Genomic DNA, 19,273 nt, shown 5'->3' on the forward strand with positions numbered 1-19,273 from the left:
GTAGATCTTTTAGGATGTGTTTGAACTTAAATGACTACCAGTTTACAGCAAGTAGATATAGCTATTGGTCAACATACGTGAACTTCATGGTAACCACGATCAAAAACATACAATGGATGCACAAAAACCAAAAAGAAAGGAACTTAAGCATAATACTAAAGAAAATCGTCAAACCACAATGGTATAAACAAAAAGAAGAAATGAAGAGAGAAAACTACAAAAACAACTGGAAAACATGTAATAAAAGGACAGTAAGTACATATCTATCAATAATCACTTTAAATGTCAATGGACTAAATGCTCCAAGCAAAAGACATAGCTGGCTGATGGGATAAATAACAAGACCCTTCAATACGCTGCCTAGAAGAGATTCATTTCAGGGCTAAAGACACATACAGATTGAAAGAGAGATATTTCATGTAAATGGAAACAGCAAGAAAGCAGAGATTACAATCCTCACATCAGACAAAACAGACTTTAAAACAAAGGCTGTATTAAAAGACAAAGATGGGCGTTATATAATGGTAAAGAAGAGGATGCTACACTCATTAACATATATGCACCCAATTCAGGAGCACTGAAATATGTAAAGTAAATACTAACAGACATAAAGGGAGAAACTGATGATAGCACAATAATAGTAGGGGATTTGAACACTCCGCTCACATCAATGGACAGATCATAGAGACAGAACATCAATAAGGCAACAGTGGTCTTAAATGGCATAATAGGCTGGCTGGACTTAATAGATTTCTACAGGACGTAACCTCCAAAAACAGCAGAATACACATTTATTTCACGTGCACAAGGACAGATCACATACTTGGCCAAAAATAAAAAGCCTCAACAAATTTAAGAGGATAGAAATTAAATCAAGTTCCCCCCCCTAATCACAACAGTATGAAACTAGAAAACAACTAAAGAAGGAAAAAAGGAGAAAGAACAAACACATGGAGACTAAACAACATGCTATTAAAAAACCAATAGGTCAATAAAGAAATTAGAAAATATCTCGAGGCAAATGAAAATGGGCTCACAGACACAGAGAACAAACTAGTGGTTACCAGTGAGGAGAGGGAAAGTATGAGGGGCAAGCTAGGGGTATGGGATTAAGAGATACAAACCACTATGTATCAAATAGATAACCAACAAGGATACACTAGCGAGCACAGGGAATTATAGCCATTGTCTTATAGTAACTTTTATCCATAAAAATACTGACTCAATGTGCTGTACACCTGAAACTAATGTAATACTGTAAATCAGCTACAACTTTAAAGACTCTTTCAAAAGTAATAAATAAACAAAAATCTATTGGTATGTCTTCTAAAGATTTTAACAAGGTGCAAGCCTGAGGATGTTTTGTATCAGATTCCTCTCTTCTTTTACTGTTTAAGCATCATCCATTTAAGTTAAGGAGTTAAATTTTTGAGAGTACCTTATCCTAGACATTCTGCTACCAAATATATCAGAGAAAAATGTGAATGAAACACAGTTCTTGCTTTCCAGTAACTTGTAATACGTAGAGATAACAGATGGTATAAGGACTTGAAGAGAGTATTTCCTTCCTTGAGATTGAACAAGATGAGGAGATGGAAGCCATGTAGGACTGAACTGAGAAAGAACTGGGAGCCCGTTTAGGGAAGTGTTTGCACTAGGACCCGACCAAGGAACATACAGGAAAGACTTACCAGACGGACCACATAATTAGAGTTGAGAATCCATTAGTGAAGGTAGACACCCATATTCCAGGAAGAGGAAGAGGGCAGTGAAGGAGGAGGATATATAAACTTTTTTCAGCCAGGTGAGCTGAAATTAACCAGCAAAGAACCAAGATAGCAAACATTACAGGCACCCTACGTTTCTTCACTTGTGTTCCTGACCATCAGCTGGAGGACTTCTAGAACCACAAAAAAATACCCTTGTTAACTAGTAGACTCGGTTTGTTACCTGAAGATTTAAGTGCTAGATAAGGACTAGTAACATCAAGGGCAGGGAGGTAAGTGAGAAAGAGAACATGTTCTTGTACAAAGGAGTTCCACACTCGACATAGTAATGTGTACAGGGATGGGCCCCAGAAAAACGAATGTTTATACATCTTATTAAACCTCATATTCTGTGTAGCTTTCTTTTATCTCTTAAGATTATGGTTTTTAGATTTTTACTACTAATAAATGTAGTTGTGGTACATTTGCATTTGTCTGGAGAAAAATAAAATTCAAAAAAGGCACATGCACCCCAATGTTCATAGCAGCCCTATTTGCAATAGGCAAGACATGGAAACTAACCCAAATGTCCATCAACAGATAACTGGGTAAAGAAGTTGTGATATATTTACACAATGGAATACTACTCAGCCATAAAAAAGAATGAAATAATGCCATTTGCAGCAACATGGATGGACCTGCAGATTGTCATTCTAAGTGAAGTTGGCTGGAAAGAGAAAGAAAAATGCCATATGACATTATTTATATAAGGAGTCTAAAAATAATAAGGCCACAAATGAACTAATTATTATTTTGATTTCTTGAATATGTGTAAACACATCTGACTGTCCTTTATGATTGGATTACTGCATTCTGTTGATTATTATTTTGTAGCTGGCTTTACTCCTTTGATAACTACGTATGTTCAAAGAGCTAAAGATCTAATCTGTTCTTAAAAACAATAATTAGTACATATATGTAAACTAAAAAGAGTGCAGTATACTGTATATATGTATTTATATTCAATATGATGTATATGTGCACTCGAACTGTAATAAAAAAAAATTCTCCTTGTACAAAGTACTTTCACACTTGACATAGTAATGTGTACAGGGATGGGTCCCAGATAAATGAGTAGTTATACATCTTATTAAACCTCATATTCTGTGTGGCATTTTTTAGTCCCTTAAGATTATGGTTTTTAGATTTTTCACTACTAATAAATGTAGTTCTGGTGCATTTGCACAAGCACAAACATGTAGTCTATCATATCAATAAACATACACATCTTCACATTGACTAAATATTGGCAAATTCCTTTCCAAAATGACTTCATCAAGTTACAAGCACAATAGTTGGGATCAAAAGTTCTCTTTGATCCACATATTACCAATTCTCTGCAATACAAGACGTATTTTTGCCATCTGGTGTAAAATGAAATACTAGTGTGCTAACAATTTGCATTTTCCTCTTTACCTGTATCATTAATTTGAATGTTCAGAGTTCATAATATATTATAATGATCCTTTGTCAGACATGATTTGCAGATACATTCTTCTAGTATGTAACTAGTCTTTCATCCACAGAAATGCTTTCACAGAAGAAATTTTTTAAATTTCTGTGAAGTTAAATTCATCAATATTTTTTAATGGATCATGCCTTTTTTGTCATGTCTACAAACTCAGCAATCCCTGCTTTCTGAAGATTGTCTCCTATGTTACACTCTGAAACTTTTATGTTTTTAAATTTTACATTTAAACGTATGATTCACTTTGAGCTAATTTTTGTATAAGATCTGAGTTTTAGGTCAAGGCTTGTATTTTGACCATGAATATCCAGTTGCTGCAGTGACATTTCCCCCTCTCTTGAATTGCTTATGCATTTTTGTCAAATACAAGTTGAGTGTCTTTTTGCATGTCTGTACCTGAATTCTCTGTTCCCACTGATCTTTATCTTGATTATTGTACCTTTAAAATAAGTCTTGAAACGAAAAAAAATAAATTTTCTCACTTAAATTTTTTCTGAATTATTTTGGCTGTTCTCATTCATTTGCCTTTCCATATAATTTTTTTTATTGAAGAATAGTCAGTTTACAATGTTGTGTCAATTTCTGGTGTACAGCATAATGTTTCAGTCACACATATACATACATATATTCACTTTTGAATAATCTCATCTGTATCAACAAAAAATCATTCATGGATTTTGATAGGAATTGCATAAATCTCTACATCAGTTTGGGGCCATTAACATTTTTACTATGTTAAGTTTCCCAGTCCATAAACAGAATATCTTTCCATTATTTATATTTTAAAATTTTTCATTCATCAGTGTTTTTGATTTTCATCATATAAGTCCGGAAGATGCTTTGTTAGATCTATACCTAAATAGGAGCAATTGTAAATTATAGTGTATTTTAAATTTCAGTTTCAATGTGTTCATTGCTACTATATAGAAATGAAATCAAGTTTTGTATGATGATCTTGTATTCTGAGGCTGATTAATTTCAAGTATTTTTTGTTGTTGATTCATTGGATTTCTTTACAATTGTAGCACCTGCAAACAGAGACATTTTATTTCTTGCCATTTGATATGTATGCCTTTTATTTCCTTTTCTCGCCTGTTGCCCTGGCTAGAACCTCTAACACAATATTGAACAGAAATCATGAGCATTGATGGACTTTCTGTTCTTGATCTTAACGGAAAATGTTCAGCATTACACCATTATGTATAATATTTGCTTCAGATTTTCTGTAAGTGTTCTTATCAGTTTGAGTAAGTTCCCCCATAGTCCTAGGCCTCAAAGAGATTTTATCAGGAAGAGGTGTTCAATTTTTTTCAAATGATTTTCTGCATCAATTCACATGATTAGAAATTTTTTTCCTTAATCTTGAATATAGTGAGTGATGTTGATTGATTTTTAAATGTTGAGCCAAGCTTCCATCCCTGGAATAGACCCCACTTGGTTATGGTGTATGATTCTTTTTATGTATTATTGAGCTCTACTTGCTAAAATTTTGTTAATGGCTTTTGCATCTATATTTATGAGGGATATTAATAGTCATTTTTTGTTTGTTTGTACTTTTTTCTGGTTCATCTATCAACATGACATTGATCTCATACAATGAAGGGGGAACTATTCCTTCCTCTTCTGTATTTTTGGAGGAAAATGTGCAGAATTGGGATTAGTTCTTTATTTAAATGTTTGATGGAATTCTCTGGTGAAGCCATCTGGGTCTTGATATTTCTTTTTAGGGAATTTAAAAATTACTAATTCAGCTTCCATAATAGTTATAACGCTATTCAAATGTTCTGTTTCGTATAGAGTGAGTAATGGTAGTTTGTGTTTTTTTTTAAGAATTGGTCCATTTCATATAAGACCTCAAATTGTGTGTAGGGTTTTTCATAGCATTCCATTTTTACCTTTTTACTGTATGCAAAATCTTTAGGGATATCCCCTGTTTCATTCTGGATATCATTAATTTGTGTCTTCTCTATTTTTGTCAGTACTGCTAGAGGTTTGCCAATTTTATGTATCTCTTCAGAGAACTTTTTTTGTTTTATCGGGTTTTTTTTTTCTCTGTTGTTTTCTGCTTTAAATTTCATTGACATCCATTCTTTATTATTTTATTCCTTCTGCTTGTTCTGGCTTTATTTTGTTCTTTGTCAAATTTTTGGAGGTGGGAGCTTAGATTATTGTTTTGAGGTTTTTTTCTATTTTAGTGTGTAAGCATTTGGTGCTACAAAATTTGTCATTAAGTAGTATATATTTCATTTCTTTATTCATTCATCTCCATATCTGGCTATTGTAAATAGTGCTACTATGAACATTGGGTGCATGTATTTTTTTGAATTAGTGTTTTCATTTTTTCCAGATATATACCCAGGAATGGAATTTCAGGATCATACGATAGTTCTATTTCTAGTTTCTTGAGAAATCTCCATACTATTTTTCACAGTGGCTGCACCAATTTACATCCCCACCAACAGTGTACAAGGGTTCCCTTTTATCCACAATCCCTTCAACAACTGTTATTTGTAGACTTTTTGATGATAGCCATTCTGATAGGTGTGAGGTGATATCTCATTGTGGGTTTGATGTGCATCTCTCTAATAATTAGCAATGTTAAGTATCTTTTCATGTGCCTTTTGGCCATCTGGATGTCTTATTTCGAGGGAAATGTCTATTCATATCTTTGCCCATTTTTGATTGGAATGTTTGGGGTTTTTTGATATTGAATTGTTTGAGTGGTTTATATATTTTGGATCGTAAACCCTTATCAGTCAACTCTTTTGCAAAAATTTTCTCCCATTCCATAGGTTATCTTTTCATTTTTTCCATGGTTTCCTTTACTGTGCAAAATATTTTAAGTTTAATTAGATTCCACTTGCTTATTTTTGCTTTTGTTTCTTCTCCCTTAGGAGATAGATCTAAGAAAATATTGCTACAATTTATGTCAAAGACTGTTCTGCCTATGTTTTCTTCTAGGTGTTTCATGGTTTTAGATCTTACATTCAAGTCTTTAATCCATTTTGAGTTTTTTTTTTTTAAATAGATTGAGGAAATGTTGTTGAAGAGACTGTCTTTTCTCTATAGTACATTGTTGCCTCTGTTGTCATAGATTAATTGAGCATTGGTGTGGGAGTTTATTTCTGGGCTCTCCGTTCTGTGTAATTGATCTAAGCGTCTGTCTTTGTGCCAGTGCCACACTGTTTTGATTACTGTTGCTTTGTAGCATAGTCTGAAATCAGGGCACATGATGCTTCCAGCTGCATCCTTTTTTCTCAAGATTGCTTTGGAATCCTTTGTGGTTGCATATGAATTTTTGGATTGTTTGTTCTAGTTCTGTGAAAAGGTCGTGGGTATTTTGATAGGTATTGCATTAAATCTGTAGATTACTTTGGGTAGTGTGGCCATTTTAACAATATTGATTCTTCCAATCCAAGAGCACAGGATATCTTTCCATCTCCTTGTATCATCTTTAATTTTCTTTATCATTGTTTTATAGTTTTCAGAGTATAGGCTTTTCACCTCCTTGCTTATATTTATTTACTCCTGATATTTTATTCTTTTTGATACAATTGTAAGTGGGATTGTTTTCTTGAATTCTCTTTCTGCTAGATCATTATTAGTGATGAAAGAAAGCAATAGATTTCTGTATATTAATCTTATATCCTGCTACCATGCTGATTTTGTTATTTGTTCTAATAACTTTGGGATGGAGAATGCAGAGTGTTCTATTTACAGTATCATGTCATCTGCAAACAGTGGCAGTTTTACCTCTTCCCTTCTAATCTGGATGCCTTTTATCTCTTTTCCTTGTGTGATTGCTGTGGCTAGGACTTCTGATGCTTTGCTAAATAAAAGTGACAGGAGTGGGAATTCTTGTTTTGCCCCTGAATTTACCAGGAAGACATTCAGCTTTTCACTGCTGAGTATGTTTGCTGTGGGTTTGTCATAAATGGCCTTTGTTATAGAGATCTGTTCTCTCTACTCCCACTTTAATGAGAATTTTTTTTATCATGAAAGGATGTTGAATTTTGCCAAATACTTTTACTGCCTCTATTGATATGATCATGTGATTTTTATTTTCCTTTTGTTTATGTAATATATTGATTGGTTTGTGAATGTCAGACAATCCTTATGACCCTGGAATAAATTCAACTTGATCATGATGTATGATCCTTTTTATATGTTGTTGGATTCATTTGCTAATATTTTATTGAGGATTTTCACATCTATATTTGTTAAAGATATTGGCATGTAATTTTTCTTTTTTTGTTTGTTTGTTTTCTTTGGTTTTGGTATCAGGGTAATGGTAGCCTCATAGAATGAATTTGGGAGTAGTCACTCCTCTTCAATTATTTGGAATAGTGTGAGAATGATAGGCATTAATTCCTCTTTATATGTTTGGTAGAATTCCTCTGTGAAGCCATCTGGTCCTGGACTTTTGTTTGCAGGCAATTTTGAGTTGCTCTTTTTTAATTAAAAATTTAATTTCACTCCTAGTGACAGTCTGTTCAAATTGTGTGTTTCTTCTTGAGTTGTCTTTGTGGATTGCTTGTTTCTGGAAATGTTTCCCTTTCTTCTAGGTCATCCAGTTTGTTGTCATGTTACTGTAGTAATCTCCTAACAGGTTTTTGTTTGTTTGTTTTTGTATCTCTATGGCATCTGTTGTTACTTGTTCTCTAACATTTCTGATTTGTGTATTTGGGTTCTCTCTCTTATCCTTTTGGTGAGCCTGGCCAAAAGTTTATCAATTTTGTTAATCTTTTTTTAAGAAAAGCCCAGCTCTTGCCTTCAGTGATCGTTTCTATTTTTAAATCTCCATTTTATTCATTTCTGCTCTTATCTTTATTATTTCTTTCCTTCTGCTGACTTTGGGCTTTGTTCTATTTTTCTAATTTTTTTTTTTTTTTGATGGTTGGTTAGATTGTTCATTTAGTTTTTTCTTCTCTCTTGAGGAAGGCCTGTATTGCTATGAACTTCCCTGTTAGAATTGCTTTTGCTGCATCCCATAGATTTTGAAAAGTAGTGTTTTTATATTTTCTAGATTCTTGTTAAAATATTCACTATTACGTCATTTCTTTCCCTAATCCAGTTAACATTTTTATAACCAATGCTTTGGATTTTTTATCTGGTAAGTTGTTTATTTCTGATTCATTATTTATTTTTTCAGTGTTCTCTTGTTCTTTCAATTCAGAACCGTTTCTCTGCCTTTTCATTTTACTTAACTTTCTCCGCCTCTGTGAATTTAGGTGAACAGTTACCTATTTCAGTCCTGAAGTGGTATTCTTCTGTGGGAGCATCTCTACGCAGACCACGTGGGCCCAGTGTTTTTGGTGGGAGAGCTGGATTTGGTGTGGATGCCCGTCACGTCTCTCCTCCGGGTGTGCTGGCAGCTAGCACACTGGTAGGGGTGGGACTGGAGATGGAGGAGCCAGAGCTGGTGCCAGATGTGAGTCAGGACTTCCACTCTGCTCAGTGGCCATCCCTGCCCTGCTGGTGTATGGTCTGATTCCAAGTTCCTGGAGTGGAAGCCCTGAGGGTCAGGCTTGAGCTGGCTATTTCCCTTTAGTGTGTGTTTTTCCTTCTTTCCACCCTGGGGAAAGCCCCGAAGGAGGGGAGCACTGAAGCAAGTGGGACTTGCACACTCACGGAGGTCTAGTGTTCTGCCTGTGTTGGCTTCTGCAGCTCCGCTCAGACACAACTTAGGTTGCATCTCTTTCCCGGTCATGGTCGCCACAGATCTAGGTGGTGCTGTGGTGCAGAGTGAGCTGTGCTGGAGCTCCTGCTCCGACTGGGTACACAGAGAGGCAATCTCCGGAAAGCCAGCAATCTTGGGAAACTTCAGCTGCTGTCAGAAGTCTGGGATGTCTCTGGGACACTACTTGAGTAAGCATCAACAGTGGCCGCTGCCATCCCACCTGGGCTCTGTGCCAGCACTGAGTCAACTCTGTGTCCAAAAGTCACATCTTTTCCTAGGTCCTGGCCAGCCTAGATCCGGTGCCATGCTGTGGCATGGAGTGAGAAGGGTCAGGGTGTTCTCTGGGCTCAGACTGGGGAGGGTGGCAAGGCGTTTGTTGGAAACCTGGCAGCCACCCGGGCAGACCTCTCTCTGCCCTGCCTGGGGACAAGCCAGCACCCTTGCACATCTCATGAGTGGAGTCTAGGTTCTCCAGCCCTTCTGTCTTTCCCAGTGGTTCTCCAAGACATTCAGTGTGCTTGTCTCCTACGTGTAGGACCACAGGGCTGACATGCTCAGTCTGTGAATCAACCTGCTCACTTCTCAGGGTGAGGGTCAACCCATGTAATCTCGCTTTTCTTCTGAGTCCCCTCCCAGAGGCATAGGTGCTGACCTGATCACTCCTCTTCCCTTCCTACCCAATTATTATGTGTGTATCTTTCTTACAGCCTTGGTTGTACAGTGGTCCTTCTGCCAGCTTCCAGTTAGTTTTCAAGGAAAATTATTCCACATGTAGATGTCTTGTTGACGTGTTTATGGCGGTGGGGGTGGAGTGAGGACCACATCGTCTTACTCCACCATCTTGATCTATTTCTCCTCCAGTTTCCTTCTTTTAAAGAGAATTTCCTTTACCCTTTCTTTTCAAGTCAGTCTGCTGGTGACAAATTCCCTACTTTTCCTTCATCTGAGACTGTTCTTGATTTCTTCTTCATCCCTGAAGGATGTTTCTTACCAGATACGGAATTCACAGTTGATAGTTCCTTTAGCACTGGAAACTACCACACCATTTTCTTACCATCTCCATCATTTCTAATGAGAAATTTTCTGTCATTTGAATTCTTTTTCTTCTATTGGTGATGTGTCATTTTCTTCTGGGTGCTTTAAAATTTCTGTCTTTGTCTTTAGTTTTCGGAAGTTTCATTACGATGTACCTTTTTATGGATTTCTTTGGGTTTATCCTATTTCTAATCTCAGATTCGTGAATATCAGTTCATGAGTTTTGCAAAATTGGGGGATATTTCAGCCAATATTTTTGGAATACTTTTTAGCCCCAACTCTTTCTCTGGGACTCTGGCAGCATGAATGCTAGGTCTTTTGTTTCAGTTCCACAGGTCCCTGAGGCTGTGTTCATTACTTTTTCTTTCAGTTTATTTTCTCTCTGCTGTTCAAACTGAGTAGTTTCTATCTCCAGGTCACTGCTTCTTTCCTTTGTCCCCTCCATTCTGCTGTTGAGCCCATCCATTGAGTCCTTTATTCTGATTATTGCGTTTTTCAACTCTAAAATTTCCATTTAGTTCCTCTCTGTATCTTCCATTTCTTTGGTGAGACTCTATTTTAAACAGTTCAAGTGTGTCCATAATTCTTGTTGAATTTTTATATTGGGTGCCTTAAAAATCTTTGTCAGATAATTCTAAAATCTCTGTCATCTTAGTGCTGGCATCTGTTGTTTTGTTTTGTTTTTTCATTCTATTCAAGTGTTCCTTGTCTTGGTATGATGAATTATTTTCTATCAAAATTGGACATTTTGTGTATTATGTTACAAACATCTGGGTCTCCTTTAAGTCTTATGTTTTATGCAGCATCCTCTTAACTCCACTCTGGTTGGGAAAGGGGACTGCTCATGACTGCCAGGTAGGGGTGGAATTTGGGTTTGTTCATTCTGTTTTCATTGACTCCCAGGGAGGGAGAGACCCCTGCTGGTTAAGGTGGGGTGGGGACCGTTGGTTAGGATCCCTGGTAGGTTCCATTGATTATACTTGGAGAGAGAGAGGGACGGGTGTCTCATTACTGCTCCTCATAGGTCCTCCACTGATACCACAGTGGATAGCTTCCTTACCTCTGAGTCTTGGTAAAAGACCTTTCCACCAACCTGGCTGGCCCTGGCACCACTCCATGGGGAGGGGAGGGTGCCTCATCACTGCCGGGAGGAAGGAAGTTCACGCTCCCCACATGGTCTCCATGGAGTAGGTCTGGGAGCTTCTGTTACCATCTAGTAAGGATGAAAGTCCTGCCTTTGCACTCGGCCTGGGGGGAGCTGGGTTCCTCTTACAGCCTGGCCGAGCTGTTCAGCTAGACACTCAGCCCTGAAGGCAGGAGTGATCAGGGCCACAATGTTTTCAGTGATGTTTAATGGGATATTATCATCTTGAAGTTGTCCGTCTTCCTGCACTGCCCTTTCCCAGTCTTTGGCGAGAAAAGGCAGACTTTTCTTGGGGTTCCTTTTCTTGTCAGTACTGGTTGGCATTTCCAGATTGCTGGCCTCTACAGTACTCAGTCTGAGATATAGAAGACACAAAAAGAAAGCCCAGATAATTCACTGCTCCGTCACTCCCAGCTCCTTACGCCATCTGCCTTTTTCTTCCCACCTTTCAATGTCTTCTTATGTTTGTATTTTTCAAATGTATGATATCTAATATTTTTAGCTGTACTTAACAGAAGGAATAGGAAATAGCTCCACATTTGCTCCATCTTAAATGGTACATTTACTTTTTCCTCTTATTCTTCTTTGTACAACATTAAAAAATTTTTTTGTCATTTCAGTTAGTAAAAGACGATAATAAAGAGGAAAGATAAATGGGCAGATTTAATCTGCCATGTTTAATCCTCAGCCCTGTTAATAAATTTCCCAGTAGGATATCATTCTTGCATTCCTAAAATAGAACCCTAAACGTTCACAGCCTTTATTTTAAACTGAATATTCCTAATTTCCTTGTGACAATGCTTGAGTTATCTACATGCTATAATCAGTTCAGCGCATTGCTACCAATACTGTTTTAAATAAATAGTTTTCTTTTAGATCAATTAAAGATGAGAGAAATAAAATATTTCATCTTCATTTATAACTTCTCTGGTGCTCTTTCCTCTGGTTACTCCAAATTTCTAACCTACCTAATTTTCCTTTTCCCTGAAGGACCTCTTTGAGCACTTCTGGCATGGAAGGTCTGTTGGTGATCAATTTCCCGAGTTTCTGTTTCCCTCAAAAGCATTTTGTTTCTCCTTCACACGTGAAGGATAATTTCACTGGGTGTAGAATTCCAGGCTGAGGAGTTTTCATCGCTCGGAACATTACTTCATCCCACTCTCTTCTTGCTTGCATGATTTCTGACTAGAAGTATCCTCGTTCCTCTGTGTGTAAGGGTTCTTTCCCTCCTCTGCCTTCTTTCAAGATTTTCTCTCTGTTGTTTGCTTTGTTTTGTTTTTGTTTTGCATTGCTGCATTTTTAATATGACAGGCCCATGTACAGTCTGCCTTTGGTTTTTCGGTGTTTGTCCTTCTTGGTGTTCTCTGAGCTTCCTGGATCTTATTATTTTGCTGTGTCTTTCATTAATTTTGGAAACTTCTCAGGCACTCTCACTTGAAATACTTCTGCTCTGTGTCCTCTTCCTTCTCTTGCTGGTAATTCAGCTATGTGTATGCTGCACTTTTTGGAAAGGTCTTCCTGTTTATTTTCCATCTCTCTGCATTTCAGTTTGAGAAGCTTCTGCTATCTGCTCTTCAAGCTCACTGGTCCTTTCTTTGTCCATGTCCACGGGGCTAATAAACCCATCAACAGCATTCTTCAATTTTGTTCTTATTTTTTAGATTCCTAGCAATTCCTTTTGATTCTTTTTTTTTTTAGAATTTCCATCTCTCTGCTTACAGCATCCATCTCGTCTTGCATATTTCTACTTTTTCCATGGAGCCCTTCACAGATGAATCATAGTTATTTTAAATGACCTCTCTGATAAATCCAACATCTGTGTCATATCAGAGCGTGGCTCTGGGAATGGTAATCAGGAATGAGCTACCCAAATATTTTACAACAATATGACTATTTGGTGTTGCTGTAGTGGTTGTGCATTTTATGCCAGTGACCTAAGTATGATAAAATGTTAAAACATGTATAATTTGCTGGTAATTGAAAGACAAGAAGTGAAATGTAAATATCAAAACCAAGGATTAACAATGATTTTGTATACCCAAACCAATAATTAACAATGTATATAGATTCCCCACTTTTATATAATCTTTTCCTTATTCAGTCTTTTTAAAATTACACAAATGATAAATATCACTGGAGGAAAATAAAAAAGAATCCAAACTGTCTTTATTCCCAATACAAAGTAAGAATATAAAGCATTTAAATATACTGATGTCTCTTAAAGCATTTTAACCTCAGTCATCTATCTTTGCCATTCAGATGAATTCTGGCCATCCCATCTTTGAATCCAACAAGAGGCCTGTGGCCTATTTCTTAGCTAAGAAAGTCTGTGTCTGCAGAGGTGGTGAGAATGCAGAGAGGCAGGGAGGAAGCATGCAGATGAAGAAGACCGCTTTACTTCTGTATGGTCTTGTCATTTCCAGGTCTGCTCAAACACCTTCTTGAACTTTTTTTAGTACAGTATTTAAGAGGGACCAAAACTATATGTTAATCCATCTCTACACAAGCGTAGAATCCTAGAAGTCCCAAGCTGCCTTTCAAAGAATGTATTAGGGGGTATCTTAGGAGAGAAAGTTGGGCTTAATAAATGTGTGGAGTATAGAATTTATTAGAGTTGCCATTGAAGTGAAAAGTATATAAACTACTTTTCCTTCTATTTTAGTCTATGATTAAGTTAGTCTCATTACCCACCCCCAAATATGAGATTCTGCCAACTTTTCTGTGTTTGAGAGGATAAAATAAGAACCAAAATTCACTTTACCTGAATTAAAATGCCATGGAGATTTGAATCCTCTGGATTTTAATGGGAGTTTTAATTTTTTATTATAACATTATTTTCTTATGCACATATTCGTTACCATATGTTTATTACATACACATTTCTCCACATGCTTATACTCTACATGTCCTTCGTTTATAAACTGCCATTCATTTGCTCATTTTTCTTTGAAGTGTTTGTATTTTTTTATGGATTTGTAAGAACCTTTTAAGACAATTAAATCTTTGTCATGAATGTTTTACATAGTTTACGGGATTGATGATTAACACTTATTAAGTGCTTCCTGTTCTCAGCATCTGAGATAATGGGTCTTCACACAGTCTCTCTCCTCACATAAACCATCTAATCACGCATAAAGGGGCTGCATTTATGACCCCACAGTGCTGTGAAGAAACCAAGGCTGAAAGAGGTGAATGCTTCCAGTGCAGCCACTCAGTCCCCCAACTGGGTCTCCTAACCAGTGGATTACGTCTTCTTCTCTGATAGTCATTGTCTTCACTACTTAAATCCAGGTTCCCATTGTGCTATTTGTCTGGAGAAAAGTAAATTTTTAACATTTATGAAAGGTAAAAATACACTATGAAATTTTGCTAACCCAATGTATATATATACATATAATATATACACATATGTGTATATACATATATATTAACACATGTAGTTCACACTTTTAGTTGTGATAATTCTGCTTCTTAGTCTATAACTTTAAATATTTTTGAATTCAGATAATTGTACGCCTTGTTTCCAAGATCATTGTTTGTCCAAAAATTAAATGCTCTCCTTCCCTCTCTCTCTCTGTCTCTCTCTCTGTCTCTCTCTCTCTGTCTCTCTCTCTATATATATATACACACACACATGCTCTTGTAAAATTGGTTCTATTTTTTAAATTTCTCTAATGACTTTTATACAGTGTGTGCATAAAATAAATAATAAAGATAAATAGACACATTGTAATCGACTGTACTTCAATTTAAAAAAATCTGGAATATTTACTAATGGAACCATGACTTCATGGAAGCTCAAGAATCCCTATACTTATCAGCAGTAGCTGGCACGTATTGGGCATAATAACCATCTGTTGAATGAATGCATGCATGAAGATGAATTAAAAGGAGAAGACACTCAAATGAAATGTAAAAATAAAAATAGAGATGCAAGGGTAAATTGACAAATTCACAAATCAGTGGGAGACATTGATGCAGCTTTCTCAGATTAAATAGACACAGGAGATTTGAATTACACACTTAAGTATATTGGAGAAAATACAACGTAATGCAATCATACATGTATGCCTAGCCAGCGTAGTCTTTGCAAACACATACAGACCATAGAAACTGACTATGTGTTACATACAAGGAAAACTTGGAGAAAATTTAAAAGTGGAAATCAATTTGCAATAAACAATGTAGTAAAATTCCAAATTACAAACTAAGGGAGAGTCAAAATATCTATTTACCTAAGTGTTAAATCACTAGACAAAATTAAAACTTAAAAAAAAAACATATATTTATAAACAAGAGAACATCACAGAATTATGCCCCCTCAAACTTTCCCACTTATGTAGAAGTTGTTGCCTTAAATCAGTTTATAGGAAAATAAGGAAGAATGAAATTTGGGAACTAAATATTCAAATCAACAATTTTTTTAAAAGAACAATAAAATTAAGCTAAATGAAGTAGATGGGAGGAAGGAAAGAAAGAAGAAAAAGAAGGGAAGTAGTTACATTAAAAAGTCAACTTAAAAAATAATTCTATATACCATTGTAATAAAAAAGTCACTAAGTATAAGTATGAAGCCTATAAAATTCCTTGGAATGAAACTAACTACAATTTTTAAACTTATATAAGGGAAAAGCTAAAGAAAAGGAAATAAAATAACATAATATTCCTGTCTAAGAAGATTCAATAATATAAAGATGTTAACTTTCCCACATAGTTTATCCATTTCCTTACAGAAGAAAGGTTCAGATTTTTAAGGAAATATAGTCACTATTTTCACTATTGAATACTGCTGAACTAAACGTCCTTGTGCAAAAATTTCTTTAGAAATGGAATCACGGTGTATGTGCGCCTCCAAATTTACTAGTATTGGCAAATCGCTTTCCCAAGTGGCTGTACTTACTTGTCGCCTCACCAGCTCTGTAGAAGGCTTCTCATTTCCTCACATCATTATCCCTCTTGGCATATAAGCATCATTAATTTCTACAGTTACAATGTCTATGAACTTATAACACATTACTGCTCAATTTGCATGTACTTTATTACCAAATTTTAATTATTTTTATATACTTTTTTGCTATTAGGTTATTGTCTTGAGTTTGTGGCCTCATCATACATGGCCCATTTTAACAGACAGGAGTTTTTGTGGGGGGTGGGGGAAGTAGTTAGGTTTATTTATTTATTTAAGTTTTTTAATGTATGTTAAAAATGATTATTTATATCTTACTTAAGATTGCACATTTCTTGTCTCTGCCAGTTATAAGCTTCTGGTTTTTGAAGTGAAAAAAAAGTGAATGAAAGGCCACAAATGGCAAAGTATCCTTCTTTTTTATGGGTGAGTTGTATTCCATTACATATATACATATATATGCTGCATCTCCATTATCTCTTCAACTGTTGATGTGCACTTAGGATGCTTCCATATCTTGGCAATTATAAATAATGTTGCTGCTAATAGCAGGGCATACTGTATCTTTTTGAGTTAATTCTTATTTTGTGGTTGGCTTTATTCCTTTGATAACTGTGTAAGTTTAAAAAGCTAAATCTCTAAACGTTCTTGGAAACAATCAACAGTACATATATGTAAATTAAAAGGTATACGTGCAGTTAAAAAAATGATCTATCAAGCCATGAAAGACATAGAAAAAACTTAAAAGACATATCACTAAATGAAAGAAGCCAGCCTGAAAAGGCCACAAACTGTACGATTCCAACCAAATGACATTCTCGAAGAGGCACAGCTACGGAAACAATAAAAAGATCGTGGTTTCCAGGGATTTGGGGAGAGGGAGGGAGGGAGGATTGAATAGATTGGAGCACAAGGATTTTTAGGGCAATGAAGTTACTCTGTACGATACTACAGTGGTGGCTACATGTCATTATGCATTTGTCAGAACCCATAGAAAGTACAAAATCAAGACTGAACCCTAATGTAAACTATGAAAAAAAAAAAAAAGAACTAATTCCTGAGTCAAACGAACGCTAAAGGTTTTAGAAGAAAAGTGGAAACCATCAGTGGAGGAAAGAAGGAAAGGCCAGTCAGCTCATGAAAAAAACAGAAACCAACAACAAAAACAATTATAAAAATGATAGAATGTATTGAACTGGAATCTATATCATGGAAGCATTTCAAAGAGGAAGAGAGACCGACTGTGTCAAATGAAGCCGATAAAGCAAATTGTGGATTGAGGAATCTTTTTTTTCCCTGTGATAGAATTGTTCTAAAATAGGATTGTGAGGGAGACACAACTCTGCACATTCACACATTCAAAAACCAAAGAATTTTGTATTTAATTGGGTGAATTTATGGCATGTAAATTATACCTCAAGAAATCTCTTTCAAAATGAAGGCGTATTTAGCACACATCTACCCAATAGAGCTGCTCCCAGGTGTTTGTCTCACAGGGTAAATGAAAACAGATATTTAGAACAATGATGCGTGTGTATATATACAAAAATATTTACCCATAATAACGACACTTGAACTAACCCAAATGTCCATTATTAAGAGAATGGATTAATATTTTGTGATATAATCTTACGAGGTCAAATTATTCAGCCCTACAAACAGAACAAACGGCATATTCAAATGAAAACATGTAGCTCTAAAAACATGACTTAGAGCAAAAGAGACAGACATCAAAGTACACATTGTGATTTTTTTCATTTTTATCACGTTCAGCCACCATCAAACTGATGGATGCTGTCGAGAGAGTGTGTGTATTTCAACTGAAATGTGACAGAGGGTATACATTCTGTGTTAATGGATATGATTCAAACATATGGTTCATGCACTGACTTTTCTGATACTGTCGAGGGTTAGGAATTTGAAAAATTTGTGAAATCATAAACTTTACATTGACACATTTCACTATATTTTTATTGTATACAGATATAAACACAACAAGAAAGAGGTAAGAAAAAATTGCCATTAGACAATAATGGAGAGAGTGACATTTTAGTTACAACTCTCTGCTCTGACAAGCCCCCTTCCTCCCCACTGACACTGAGCAGATAACTGGCCAATCCAGGATGTCAGTTACTGGTTGGGCTCCAGGTGGAAAGTTGGGGTGTCCCCCGGGGCTTGTTGTGGCTGGTGGCTCCACGGTAACTGGGCAGAGCCCTGGGTGGAGCGGGGCCATGGAGGGGCTGCTGTCCTCCATGGAGCTTGGCTTTGGGCTGATCCTGAGGATGCTGAAGTGCGGTCCTGGCTTTGCTGCCCATCTGAGAACACAATGGCCTGTGTTCTCAGCTCATGTTCCAGAGCCTCCACTGGGAGACAGTGTTGAATCTGCCTGTCCTCGCCTTATTGGTGGGTGTGTATTAATATTACTGATTTTTTCCAATTTTTTTCATCTTTTGAGAAAAATATAGAGTTGACTTCTTTTTTGAGGTCAGTTTTTACTAAGGTAAAATTCACACACAGCAAAGCCCCTCACTGTGAATCTTTCGTTTTTTTCAGTTCCAGCTTTGTTACATCGCAATAGAGGTCACTGTGCTTTGCTCAGTTTGCTTCTGTGGATGCATCTGATGCTTTTAAATGATGTATCTAGTGAAGATTTTCTTCTAGGTTTAATTTAACTCAATTACTAAAATATTCTTTTTCTGGAGTCTACTGAGTATCTTGTGTATTCAAGGAGTTTTCTCCACGATAAATATTGGGGATTCAAATGATTCTTGACTGTGTGTGATCTCTGAGGACTGTCTGAGTAATTAGCCTTTTCTGCAAGTTTTCCTTTGCCTGGACATAAGGAGTTTTACCCTGTGGATATGCAGAATGATGTTTAACCAAAGACTCAAATGTGCTGCCATCCATATCTCTGAAGCTCTTTTTCTGTGCACCTGCTTCTGCTCTGGGACTGTTGTCTCCAAGTTACAGTAACCTTAGCGTCTTGAAACTCTGATTGCTGGTCCGCAACTCAGCAAGCCTGCCAGACTCTCTTTGAATGACCTTTTGTTGCACCAAGTCTGGAAATTACCTGCAGGCAGGACATTGGGTGACGACAGGTGTTGCCCTGTGTGTTTTTCTTCTTGGCCTGTTCCCATCTCTGCGCCCACTAGAGCCCAGGGGTGGGGTCAACAGACAAACTGCTACTCAGCACAGCCCTGGCTGCCCCGGTGTGGGAAACCCTCCCTCCACCGCTCCTGAACTTTCTGGAGATGATACAGACCAGGTGGTGCAG

The sequence above is a fragment of the Camelus ferus genome, chromosome 27, assembly GCF_009834535.1.
Source record: "Camelus ferus isolate YT-003-E chromosome 27, BCGSAC_Cfer_1.0, whole genome shotgun sequence".
Taxonomy (NCBI): Eukaryota; Metazoa; Chordata; class Mammalia; order Artiodactyla; family Camelidae; genus Camelus; species Camelus ferus.